Source organism: Sus scrofa, chromosome 11, assembly GCF_054392235.1.
Source record: "Sus scrofa isolate SSC_HxYL_T2T_F1_AM1 chromosome 11, Sscrofa_HxYL_maternal_Yorkshire_Landrace_v2.0, whole genome shotgun sequence".
In the NCBI taxonomy this organism is placed as follows: domain Eukaryota; kingdom Metazoa; phylum Chordata; class Mammalia; order Artiodactyla; family Suidae; genus Sus; species Sus scrofa.
This window is the reverse complement of record NC_139393.1, coordinates 4,949,585-4,962,614: the sequence shown is the minus strand read 5'-3', so window position 1 is coordinate 4,962,614 and position 13,030 is coordinate 4,949,585. Positions and strand designations below refer to the sequence as shown.

Here is a 13,030-nt window from a genome sequence, read left to right as displayed (position 1 = left end):
GCCAGGCCCGGGCAGTGGGGACAAGGACCCCGCGGGGTGTGAGACAGGCAGGGCCCCGCCCCCAACGGAAGTGAGGTTGGTCCAAACACACAGGTCAGTGGGAAAAAAAAGGTTAGCAAACTTAATAAAAGCATAAAGGGTACGAAAGAAAAATACTGAAAATCCATGAGCAGAGACTCATGAGAACTAGCAGGAAATTCAGCAACAAAAACCAGCGTGCATAAAGCAGCACAGAGCATGGGGGAGGGGGAGGGGGGAGGGCAGGGGATTGGGGGGGGAGGAAGGGGGGCAAAGCGTCTAAGGCCAGCAGGTAAGCGTAACCCGGGCACGGTAGGGCCCTGACTCTACCTGCCCATGGCACTGGTCTGTGTCCCAGCCCACAGGGGAATTAGCTCTTAACTTCACAAGAGGGCTCGACAGGGGTTTGGGACAAACACATGACTTCAGAACTCAACGCTGCATATATGACACACTCTTTTGAGACCCTTTGTATTTATTCAAGATGAACTGTCCCTCTTTCCCCCTATGTTTCAACCTTGGACACACCCAGCAACTTGCTCGTCCGACACCTCCCCAGCCCCCCTCCCACATTTCTTTAGAACTACAGTTGTTCAAATACACAGAATCCTGGAGTTCCCATTGTGGCTCAGCAGGTCAAGGGCCTGACAGTGTCTGTAAGGATACAGATTCAACCCCTGGCCTTGCTCAGTGGGTTAAGGATCTAGCATTGCTGAAAATTGTGGTGTAGGTCACAGACACGGCCTCAGATCTGGCGTGGCTGTGGCTGTGGCTGTGGCTGTGGTGTAGGCCAGCAGCTGCAGCGCAGATTCAACCCCTAGCCTGGGAACCGCCATATGCCACGGGTGCGGCCCTAAAAGGAACCAACAACGACAATATACAGAATCCTAACTGTACACGCATCCCACACCTGTCCCACCTGAACATCCAAAACCCGGCCAAGATTGGGCGGGTCTCTGATGTCAGACGTGCCCTCACACATGCCCCACGCAGCCCTGGAACCACACAGGACTTCAGAGGTGCTCGCTGCTGGGCACTGCTCCACACCCCGCCCCTGCCAAAGGCCTTTAAGTTTCTACCTGAGACATCCCCCCGTCAGGGAGCTGCCTGTGACCTGACAGCCTTGCTAACGTGCCCACCTGGAGCCTCCCCTGAGATGCTCTCAGCACAAAAGAGAAAAAACGCAGGTCTGCACAGATGCATGAACCACGCCTTCTGTTTTCTGGACTCAGCAGGTGAGCCGGCGCTGACCCCACAGGACTGCCCCTCTCAGGCCTGCCCCAATCCCCAGCACCCCCTCTCCCATGCAAACCCCCATCCCGGGTCCACCCCAACCTCCATCCTCTCACCAGGCTGCCATCCACCGGCCCCGACCACCCAGACCCAGGCACCAGGGACGACTCTGCATCCTGAAATCCCTCACGTGAGCCAATCCTCAGCCCGCTCTCCTGCCTCCCCCGTGCCTTTGAGGGAAAACCCTAACAAAGGCCACTGCCCCCAGGACCTGATGCCCCCTTAACCCCTCTGCCTCCTGATCCCCGTGTGCCCCCCTCCTCGGGGCCCGGGGGGAAGGAGCACCTTGTCAGTGGCAGTTGCCTCTGGCCCTGCTGGCCCCACTGCCCCTCGAGGCACTTGAAACAGCACAGAGGTCCGAGAAGGCTCCCTAAGAGGCAGCCATCGCTGCACCTCCCCACTCTCTACCCGGGCACCTCGAGGAGCCTGGGGGCCTGCTGGGGGCCGGCAGAGACGCCGTCTCTCCCCCCAGGGTGGACGGTAACCTGCCCAGACTTGGGGGCCCAATCCATCAACTCTGTTCCCCACGCCTTGCACAGCCCACACCCCGGCGTGAGCCCTCCACGGTGTCTGCTGAACCCAGGCCCCCCTCACACACCCGTATTTCCACCCACCCCTCCCCAGGGCGCCTGGCTGGGTGGGCAGGATTTCAGCTCTAATTAACCCAAGCCTTCACTTCTCACTATCAGGATGGCATGGCATGACGCCCCCGCACCTGCCTGACTACAGAAGACAAGAGACAGGGGACGTGCTGCCAGCTGGACCATCTCAGAAGGACTGCATTTCACGGCAAGCACACCCCCCTTTAAAGCTCTAATCACCCAGCAGTGACTTTCACGGCTCTGCCATCAGCGTGAGGCACCCTAGCAGGTGTATTCTCTTCCCAGACATCCTTTCTCTAACACATCCAGGTCGGAATAAATCGAAGAGCAAGAAGAGGTAAATGAGAAAATGCTCGCTCTTGACAATGCTTTGCAATTACAGAAACGGACCTGTAATGAGCAAAGCCCATCAGCCCCCGACACATGGCCTCCGGGGCCTCCCATCCCTTCCCAGGCCTGTGCCCATCTTTCCTCAAAGCCGCCCTGTGTGCTGAGAAACAGTCAGGCTCCGCTAATCCAATGTTCAAGAACCATCAGAGGTAACATGAGGCATCAGCGTGAAGCCGGCCTCTTGCCCAACTTTTCTGGGAAACGTCGCATGTGGACACGCCCTGGATCTCACGACTGTGAACTCAGTTCCAAACCCCCCCCCCACCCGCCCACCGCCCGGGAAGCTGGCAGCGGGACCACGATGTCCCCAGCAGCCTGTTCCCCGGAGCCCCCGAGACGAGGATGCTCGCCACAGTCACAGCAGCAGAAACGAGCACCAGGCAGGGGACGGGAACCGGCAAAGACCAGAGACGCAGGGGACGCTGGCGGCTCTGCCCAGGGTCCCCGACCTCATCCAACTGTGAGGAGACCTGCACCCCGCCCCGGGGTCGGGCGGGCCTCACGCCGTGGCCCTTAAGCCTCTCCAGCTTCCCTCCTCTTTACCTGCAGCCCCTGTCAACGCTCGCAGGCGGGACCCCGACTAAGGACCCAACGAAGTGGGGCCCAAGGCCACAGGAGGAAGACGGGGTGCTCACAAACCCGAGGGGAGACGGATGTCACCTAACCGCACCCCAGGGCCGTCCTCTGATCAGCGGCCGACGACTTTGCCGGCAGTGACCTGGACCACGTCCCAGGGGAGGGAAATACCCCGACAGGCACACCAGGGCCAAGCGACAGAAGCAAAGACGCCTCCAGATGGAGCCGAGCTGGCTCCTCAAGGCCAGGCCGCCCCGACGCCTGAACAGGGAGAATGAGGCATGGAAGGCGGGTACCCGCAGTCGACGGCTAGTGGGGGGAACCCCGCCCTTCCTGGTGGGGACAGAGTGCCCCCCTACCCTCTGCATCGAACAGCAGGAGGCAGACCCGACAGGGAGAGGCGAGAGCTCAAGCATTTGGACCTGGTCAAGGTGCGTCTAGGACGGAGGCCTGGGCTGTGGCAGGGAAAGCCTGCGGTGCTGAACGTGCTGGAAGACGCCACGGGGCTGAGGACCCTCCCCGCAGGCCAGGAGGTACCCCCACATCACGCACACGCCCATCCTGGATGCCAAGCTGGAAACCAGACACGAACCCAGCGTATCCGCGCTGGGCCCGATGAGAGGGGAGAGCAGCTGACCGCATCGGAGCGGTCAGACGAGCAGGTGCGGGTGGGGGTTAGTGCCCTGGAGGTCCCATGAGATACCCACGGGAGAGTCAGGGCCTGGCGGCCACAGAGCTTTCTAAAAACCCTGTGCTCGGGGCAGGCTTGGATACACCCTCCAGGGTGAAAGATGCTGCATCCTGCTTCCCCCGCCACAGAGCAAGAAGCACAGGGCTTGTTAGGCTGGGTCCTGGGAGCACCACCCTCAGAATACTGCTCTGGCTCACAAGTGGGGCGACAGGGCAGCCCCAGCCTGGAGTGGTGTCTGGAACAAGAAAGGGCTGCAGAGGCCCAGCTGGGCCGCAGGCACCCTGGCTGCGGAGGCCACGTGACCCAGAGACCCTGGATGGTTAGAGGTCTCTGCAGTGGGAAAAGACACAGTGCAGAGCCCTGAGTATAGCAAGAACCCGAAAGAAGAAAAGCTGAAAAGCAGAAAATGGCTCAAACAGAGCAGATCTGAGTCCAGAAAACAGGGCAGACAATGTCAAAGACAGAGCAAGAGCGGACAGTGGACTCAGACTTACGTATCGCCTCTTCTCTTTTTTAAAATTATTTCTTTGTTTGCTTTATTTTATTTTTCTTTCTAAGGCTGCACTCACGGCACATGGAGATTCCCAAGCTAGGGGACTAATTGGAGCTGTAGCCGTTGGCCTACACCACAGCCACAGCCACATGGGATCCGAGCCACGTCTGCGACCGACACCACAGCTCACGGCAATGCTGGATCCTTAACCCACTGAGCAAGGCCAGGGATTGAACCCGCAACCTCATGGTTCCTAGTCTGGTTTGTTAACCCCTGAGCCACGATGGAAACTCCTGTATCACCTTTTCAGAACAACCCCGAGTCTGCGTGTATTCATTACACGTTTGGTGGCTTCCACACACAGGCTACATGGAGGCGCATGTGACAACGTGTGCTGGGCAACAAGTCCTAAGATACTAATGACCTTACTACTTTAATATTAATATCCCATTCATGACTCACATAGGACACTTAATGTTTTCCCTCTAATTGTGTTCACTGTACAATTAACCCAAACCTGAGTTTTTCCTGGAATCGTGCTTATTATGCAACAAACGCCTGCACCTTGGCATTTACCTTCTCCAAACAGAACCCTTCTAATCAAAGCAAACAAGTAGAGCCTTTCAGAATCATCTCAATGTGCTTTCTACTCTTAAGGCCACTTTCCTGTCTTCCAATAACTTATTTCACCTTATTAAAATTCCAAATGCTTGGAAACGCTTCAGTTTTCCTAGAGCATGATTAACTGAAATGCTTTCTTCCCCCCAGAATTACAGAAGCAATTCAACAGATGTTTAAAACAGTATCAAGTTCTCGGAAGGTCACTTTCTGTCCCTGTTCCTGTCCGCGTGGACCATCTGACGACCTCTTCCGGGTGAGCAGCCGTCTCAGTGATAGCAACACAATCAGCAGAGTCTTCCAGATGCCTCACTGCTTAAAACTTCAGTGTAATTTCACTGTGTTCAGAGGACATGCTTTGTCTAATTTTAATTCTTTTTTTTTTTTTTTTTTTTTTTTGCTTTTTTGCCTTTTCTAGGGCCGCACCCACAGCATGTGGAGGTTCCCAGGCTAGGGGTGGAATCGGAGCTGCAGCCACTGGCCTACACCACAGCCACAGCAACGCGGGATCCAAGCCGCGTCTGCAACCTACACCACAGCTCACGGCAACACCGGATCCTTAACCCACTGAACAAGGCCAGGGATTGAACCCACAACCTCACTGTTCCTAGTTGGATTCGTTAACCCCTGCGCCACGACGGGAACTCCGTGTCTGATTTTAACGCTTTTACATTGCCTGAGATTGGTTTTACTGCCCAGAAGACAGCGCACCTTGGTGGCCGAGCCGTGCACACATCCGAGGAACGTGCATCACCTGCAGTGACTGCTGACGCCGAGACGGCATATGCATTCTTAGCTGGTTTTCAATACATTCTTCCCACGAATTACCGAGAGGAGTGTGAAGCTGCCAATGACAACTACGAATCTGTCAAGCTCCCCCTTCAACTCTTAGCAGCTCTTGCTTACACATTTGTAAGGTCTGCTGTGGAACGTGTCCACACAGTTAAGACTGCTTGTCTTTTCGGTGAAATGACCTCATGATCCCGCCAGGACGCTCCACTTACCCTGGGAGACGGCTCGACCTCCCGGCGGCTACTTAGACATCAACGCGGTCACTCCTTCCTTTGATCAGTTTTCCTTTTAACTTTACCCCTTCTGCAACTGTACACCTAGAGAGGGTTTATTTTTCACAGCATATAGTTGGGTCTTGCTTTTGAACCCAATCTGACAATCTCTTGACTTTTCCATGGTGTGTTTAGATCATTTACGTTCACTGTAATTGCTGATACGATAGAATTTAAACCTTCCGTCTTGCAAGTGGTTTTCTATCTGTCCCATCTGTTTTGTGCTCCTTTAAGCTCTCTTTCTACTCTCTTTTAATTATTTTTATCATGTCATTTTATCTTCCAAATTGGCTTTTATTTATTTATTTTTTGTCTTTTCTAGGCCTCAACTGCAGCATATGGAGGTTCCCAGGCTAGGGGTCTAATCGGAGCTGTAGCCACCGGCCTACGCCAGAGCCCAGCAACTCGGGATCCAAGCCGTGTCTGCGACCTACACCACAGCTCACGGCAACGCCGGATCCTTAACCCAATGAGCGAGGCCAGGGATCGAACCCGCAACCTCATGGTTCCTAGTCAGATTTGTTAACCACTGCGCCACCAAGGGAAATCCGGCTTTTATTCACTTTTAACTTTTTTTCTAAGTGAATGTTCCAGGGCTTACAATACATGCTTCACATACCACCGTCTACCTTTTCCTCAACCACTGAAATCCCCTGGCAGGGAGGATTCTTCTACCTTGTATCTGGTGCAAAGTCGAGATGCCGGATTTTTCCTAGCGTTCCTGCTCCACCCTGCAGTCAGTCCTTTCTGGCTTGTGTCCCAAAGGTGGTCCCTCTCCACACAGCAGCTGCTTTTGTTTCTCAGTCTAGCTTCATGGTAGGAATAGGGAAATTCCTTGCTTCTGCGGGTCCAGCCTAAATCTCAGGAAGGACCTGTGTACCTGCCTCTCTGAGTGGACCTATCAGCATCACTGTCTCTTCTATTAGAGGCTAAACAAGCATTTCCTGCCCCTCATGCTGCAGAAGCAGAATTCTGCTTCGCATCCGTGAGAGATGGTGGGCCTAAGAGATTGTTCTGCTTTTGCTAATATGCTCTGCCCTGGAAGCAGGGGATCTTTGCTGGCGACAGGGGCAGGAAAAAGGGCTTTCCTAGCCCTTTTCCAGAAGCAGCAGCTATCTGCCTAGGGCCTGGGGGCTAGAGGATCTGCTGCCCTCCCAGCAACGTCTGTGTCATAAGAGAGAAGGGTCTGGGGAAGCAGATGCCACACGGTGCCTGTCCCCAGGGGCAGCCAATTTCCTCCTGCATAGCTGCACCCCAAGGGGGGCTTTGTCTACTCCCCTCTGCTCTTTCTCAGGAGCGCATGGTGGGGCCTGGAGAAGAGAACCTGGGGGTGAGTGTGGACTCCCCCCATCTCTGGGCTGAGCTAAACAGATGTGTTCATTCGTGTTCAACCCTTGAGAATCCATTTCACCCACTTCCACCGTGGCCACTTGATGCACAGCGAAGAGCTCAGGTGTTTGGTCTCTCTGCAGGAGGGCTGTGATTCTCGAGAATTCAAGGAAAGCTGTTACTCTGTAGATCATCCAGCTTTTTTTTTTTTTTTTGTCTTTTTAGGGCTGCACCTGAGGCACATGGAGGTTCTCAGGCTAGGGGTTGACTCAGAGCTGTAGCTGCCGGCTTACACCACAGCCACAGCAGTGCCAGATCCTTAACCCACTACGTGAGGCCAGGGATCAAATCCGCATCCTCATGGATAGCAGTTGGGTTTGGTAATTGCCGAGCCACAATGGGAACTCCAGCTTCTCTTTCTTTTTGTCTTTTTTTTTTTTTTTTTTTTTTTTGTCTTTCTAGGGCCTTACCCGCAGCATATGAAGGTTCCCAGGCTAGGGGTCTAATCAGAGCTACAGCTGCCAGCCTACACCACAGCCACAGCCACAGATCCGAGCTGCATCTGGGACCTACACCACAGCTCACGGCATCGCCGGATCCTTAACCCACTGAGCAAGGCCAGAGATTGAACCCACAGCCTCATGGTTCCCAGTCGGATTGGTTTCCGCTGCGCCACGACGGGAACTCCCAGCTTGTCTTCATAATGGAAGAGGACATGTCCTCTTGCAATGTGTCGCGTTCTAATTAGGAGACAAACCCTCTGGCACCACAGTAATAAAAAGATGAACGGATCGGCTTCTTCTTTCATTAAGACTTTAAAGAGCTAACGACATTCGCAAAGGAGAAAAGCAAGTCGGCTGACAATTCTCTTATTTCATTCCATATTATTATTATTACTTTTTTTGTCTTTTTAGGGCTGCACCCACAGCACACGCAAGTTCCACAGGCCAGGGATCAAATCGGAGCTGCAGCTGCCAACCTCCACCCAGCCACAGCAACGTGGGATCCAAGCCACGTCTGCGACCTACACCACGGCAATGCGGGATCCTTAACCCACTGATCGAGGCCAGGGATCGAACCCCCAACCTCATGGTTCCTAATTGGATTCGTTAACCACTGAGCCACGACAGGAACTCCTGAGCTGACATTCTTAATGAGGGGACACTGGAGTGTCCTCTAAGCATTTGTGTGCACAGACCCCAAAGTGAGGCAACGACTTTGGAAAGAGAAGAACACAACGACTGAATCAGTGTAGATAAGACCTTTCATGCACAGAATTCACTGCATGGCACAATAAATTAAACAGAAACCCGTGACTGTGATCAGTATGTGGTTTATATGGTGATTACAGAAAGGGCTGACGGAACGCAGTCAATGCGAGTTGCATTAAGTCCTTATCACATATTTTAAAATTCTATCACTGACGGCCCTGGGTGAGTGTACAAAACTGACACAACTGTGACGGATTTGTCGCCACTCTGTAGCCATGAAGACCTGCCGAGTCTGGAGAGCACGCATGGCTCTCGGGACCTGCCAGTGTTCATGATGCTTCTGTTCTGCTCGCGACGTGCTGGTGACGGCCGCAGGCCTGGCCGTGACCAGGCAGCAGGTGGCAGGGCAAAGCACACAGCACATCCTCTGACACACGCAGCAAACGACACATGTGCCTGCTGCATGTGTTTGGGTCTTTAATCCCTCTGACTTGTAGGTTCTGTCCTCAGAACACAAGCAGTCCCAGCAGAAGCAGCCCGGCCCCGAGCCCACCCAGAGCCGTCCCTTGCACGGTGCCCTGCCACTCTGGAGGGCAGGGCGAGCCTGCTTTGCCCTGGCTCCTCAGCACCCTGCTTGCCTGCTGACACCCCCAGCAGGTGCCACCACTGAGGTCACATGCCCACAGCCCGAGGAAGGGCCTGGGCATCCTCAACGCACAACCTGGTCTGCGACCCTCTAGGGCAACGCAGCCTCCCTTTTTTTCTTTTTTGTTTTTTTTAGGGCCACACCCGTGGCACAAGGAGGTTCCCAGGCCAGGGGTCGAATCAGAGGTACAGCTGCCGGCCTACACCACAGCTCATGGCAACGCCGAACCCTTAACCCACTGAGTGAGGCCAGGGATCAAACCCGCGTCCTCATGGTTACTAGTCAGACTCACTCCTGCTGAGCCATGACGGGAACTCCGGCCTCACTCTTTCAGCTAAGCGTCAGTAAAAGTCATGGTGAAGTGGGGGGCCGAGGCGGGGGGAAGCCCACCTGCGAGGTAAGCACAGTGCTTCCCTGAGAAAATGTTTTAGACGTTGCTCCCGAGGACCTGGTCTTAAATGCGGACTGTTTAAAAGAAGGAGACAAATGAACTGATTTACGAACACAAACGGACCCACGGACTTGGAAAACAAGCGTATGGTGCCAACGGGGAAGGGTGGCTGGGAGGGATGAAGCAGGCCCTTGAGAAGAACATACACTCAGTACCCCCGCAGATAAGTGACAGGACCTGCTGCGGAGCCCAGGGACCGCCACTCGGGATGCTGTACTAACCCACATGGGAAAAGAGTCTGAAAAAGGGAGCGAGCAAGCGATCTGCCTCTGTATCACTTTGCTCTGCCCCTGAAGCTAACACGACACTGTAAATCAGCCACCCTCCACGAGAAAATAAAAATTAAATTGAAAAACGAAGCATTTTCAAAAAAGAATGTGGTCTGTCTGCTTCGGCAGGATGAGAGGCAGAAAGGCACAGAGAAACACTGTCTAGGAACCAGAGGTCCCGGGGTCCCAGCTCGGTTCTGCCACTAGCACCGCGTGACCCCGTGCAAGTTGCTTTTTTAAATTTTCTCTTTTTGTTTTGTTTTATTTTTTAACAATTTTTTTTCCATCATAGCTGGTTTACAGTGTTCTGTCAATTTTCTACTGGACAGTAAGGTGACCCAGTCACACATACATGTATACATTCTTTTTTCTCACATGATCACGCTCCGTCATAAGTGACCAGACATAGTTCCCAGTGCTACACAGCAGGATCTCATTGCTTATCCATTGCAAAGGCAACAGTCTTCATCTATTAATCCCAAACTCCCAGTCCATCCCACTCCCTCCTCCTCCCCATCCCCCTTGGCAACCACAAGTCTGTTCTGCAAGTCCATGATTTTCTTTTCTGTGGGAAGGTTCATTTGTGCCATCTCTTAGATGCCAGATAGAAGTGATATCATATGGTATTTGTCTTTCTCTTTCCGACTGACTTCACTCAGCATAAGAGCCTCTAGTTCCATCCATGTTGCTGCAAATGGCATTAGTTTGTTCTTTTTTATGGCTGAGTAGTATTCCATTGTATAGATATACCACTTCTTCCTAATCTAATCATCTGTCAACAGACATTTGGGTTGTTTCCATGTCTTGGCTATTGTGAATAGTGCTGCCATGAACATGCAGGTGCACGTGTCTTTTTCAAGGGAAGTTCTGTCTGGAGAGATGCCCAAGAGTGGGATTGCTGAGTAATACAGTAGCTCTACGTATAGTTTTCTAAGGTACCTCCATACTGTTCACAGTGGCTGCACCAGTTTACATTCCCACCAACAGTGCAAGAGGGTTCCCTTTTCTCCACACCCTCTCCACATCTGTTGACAAAGGAAACAAGAACATAAAATGGGAAAAAGACAGTCTTTTCAGCAAATATTACTGGGAAACCTGGACAGCTGCATGCAAATCAATGAAACTAGAACACGCCCTCACACCATGCACAAAAATAAACTCACAATGGCTGAAAGACTTAAATATAAGACAAGACACCATCAAACTCCTGGAAGAGAACAGAGGCAAAACATTCTCTGACATCAACCTTACAAATGTTTTCTCAGGTCAGTCTCCCAAAGGAACACAAATAAAAGCAAAAATAAACCAATGGGACCTAATCAAACTGACAAGCTTTTGCACAGCAAAGGAAACCAAGAAGAAAACAAAAAGACAACTTACAGAATGGGACAAAGTAGTTTCAAACGGTGCAAATGACAAGGGCTTAATCTCTAAGATATACAAACAACTTATACAACTCAACAGCAAAAAAAAGCCAACAACCCAACTGAAAAATGGGCAAAAGACCTGAACAGACCTTTATCCAAAGAAGATATACAGATGGCCACCAAGCACATGAAAAAATGCTCAACATCCCTGATTATTAGAGAAATGCAAATCAAAACTACCATGAGGAGTTCCCGTCATGGCGCAGTGGTTAACGAATCCGACTAGGAACCATGAGGTTGTGGTTTCAATCCCTGGCCTCGCTCATTGGGTTAAGGATCCGGCGTTGCCGTGAGCTGTGGTGTAGGCTGGCAGCTGCAGCTCCCATTAGACCCCTAGCCTGGGAACCTCCATATGCTGCCGGTATGGCCCTAAAAAAGACAAAAAAGACAAAAAAAAAAAAAAAAAGAATCCAGTGTGACGGGCACTCACTTAGGTATTTCTCACAACTGCAAAGACTTCATGGGAGCGGGGTCCCGCTGCACTGCTGACCCTGCAGCGCCAGGCCTGGCACGTGGAGGCTGGAGGCGACTCAATAAACACCAGGGGGTGGAGGAATGCAGTTCGCCTCCAAGGCCTGCAAGCAGCGTTCCTCACTTCAAACAAAATCTAGCCTTTGCTCAACAACCTCCACAACTTATACATTCAGGATTCCGGGGGGGAAAGCAGATTTATGTCTGCGAAGTAACAGGGATGTCTCGTATCAGAAACCTCTGTCAAGTACCTATTTTTGGAGGACACTCAGTTAAGGTGGTCATGGGTGTTTCGCAGGCTACAAAACAGCACCTAGACATGCAAGGTGTCCACTGACACCTGGTGCTCACACCTGACGTCACCCTGTTGTTCTGCTGGGAAGAAACACCAAAGCCAGGGCAAGTGAGGAAGACCACCTACCACGCGTGGGATGAGGAGAAGCAAGCGGCGCGAAGCAGCCACTAAGTGAGAAACAACCCGAGACCCCTGCCGGCACCGTCCTCTCCTGGAATCACAGGTGGGCTCCAAAAGCTTCTGTTCTAGAACCTTCCACCAGTCCGTTTCAGGCATCTATAGGTAACCTGATTCTAAAGCTGTGCTAGGTCCTTCTTCTGTTTGGATTTGTTAAAATGTACACTGAAGAAATAAAATTATTTTTGAAGGAAGACCAACTGCACTACTGATACAGGAAACAGCGTGGATGATTATGCCGAGCAAAAGCCAGACAGAGAGGAGGACGAGCCGTCTGACTCCACCTAGTGCCTGTGCTTCTGTGATGCATAAAACACAGATTTGGTCTTCATCACCTCTCACGGCACAGCCTAACCCTAATGCTAACCCTAACCCTCCTAAAGGCGTGTTTGACACCAACCAGCCAAGCCCCCGGCGCCCCAGCTGAGTGTGTCAATGAAGGCCGGCGCGTTCCTTCCCAGCCCCAGAGGACAGGGACACTGAGTCCATCACCCCCGGCCGAGGATCTCAAGAACCGCGTCTCCAGGAAACCCCAAAAGGACAGGGTTCGAGAGCTTCCAGGCTGGGGAACGGGACACAGCCACGTGCCAGGAGGGTGGGGCACCGCAGACCCAGGCGGACAGAACCTGCTGCGGCTGGGGGCCTGCCAGACCCGCCCTCTGTGTGTCTTCAGCCAGCTGCTCATCGTACCCTGGAAGGTCCTTTGTGACAACCTGGTCGTCCATCGAGTGTGTGAACTGGCTTTCGGAGCTCCGTGCCCAACGCCCCCGGCCCAGCTCAGGTAGGGGCGTGGGCCGGGCGGGGGGATCCGGTGGCGGGGACCCCCTCCCCTGGGCGGGGGTTGAACTGCATGCCACCCGGCCAGGGCCACCGAACTGCTTCCTCGGTGTGGAAAGCTTTCCTTTCTGATGACCCCCTGGAAACGCAAACCCACCTCGGGTAGCAGAGCGCAGACCGGTGGCTGCCTGGAGGTGGCGGAGAGATGGGAGAGGGACAAAGGCCAGAGGAG

At 53.0% G+C, this 13,030-nt stretch overlaps 1 protein-coding gene across 8 annotated transcripts in view; it reads right to left on the bottom strand.

Annotated features, from left to right (window-relative positions):
* Window positions 1–13,030, bottom strand: part of WASF3 (WASP family member 3) — a 105,161-nt gene that overhangs the window by 45,057 nt on the left and 47,074 nt on the right. The window lies entirely within an intron of this gene.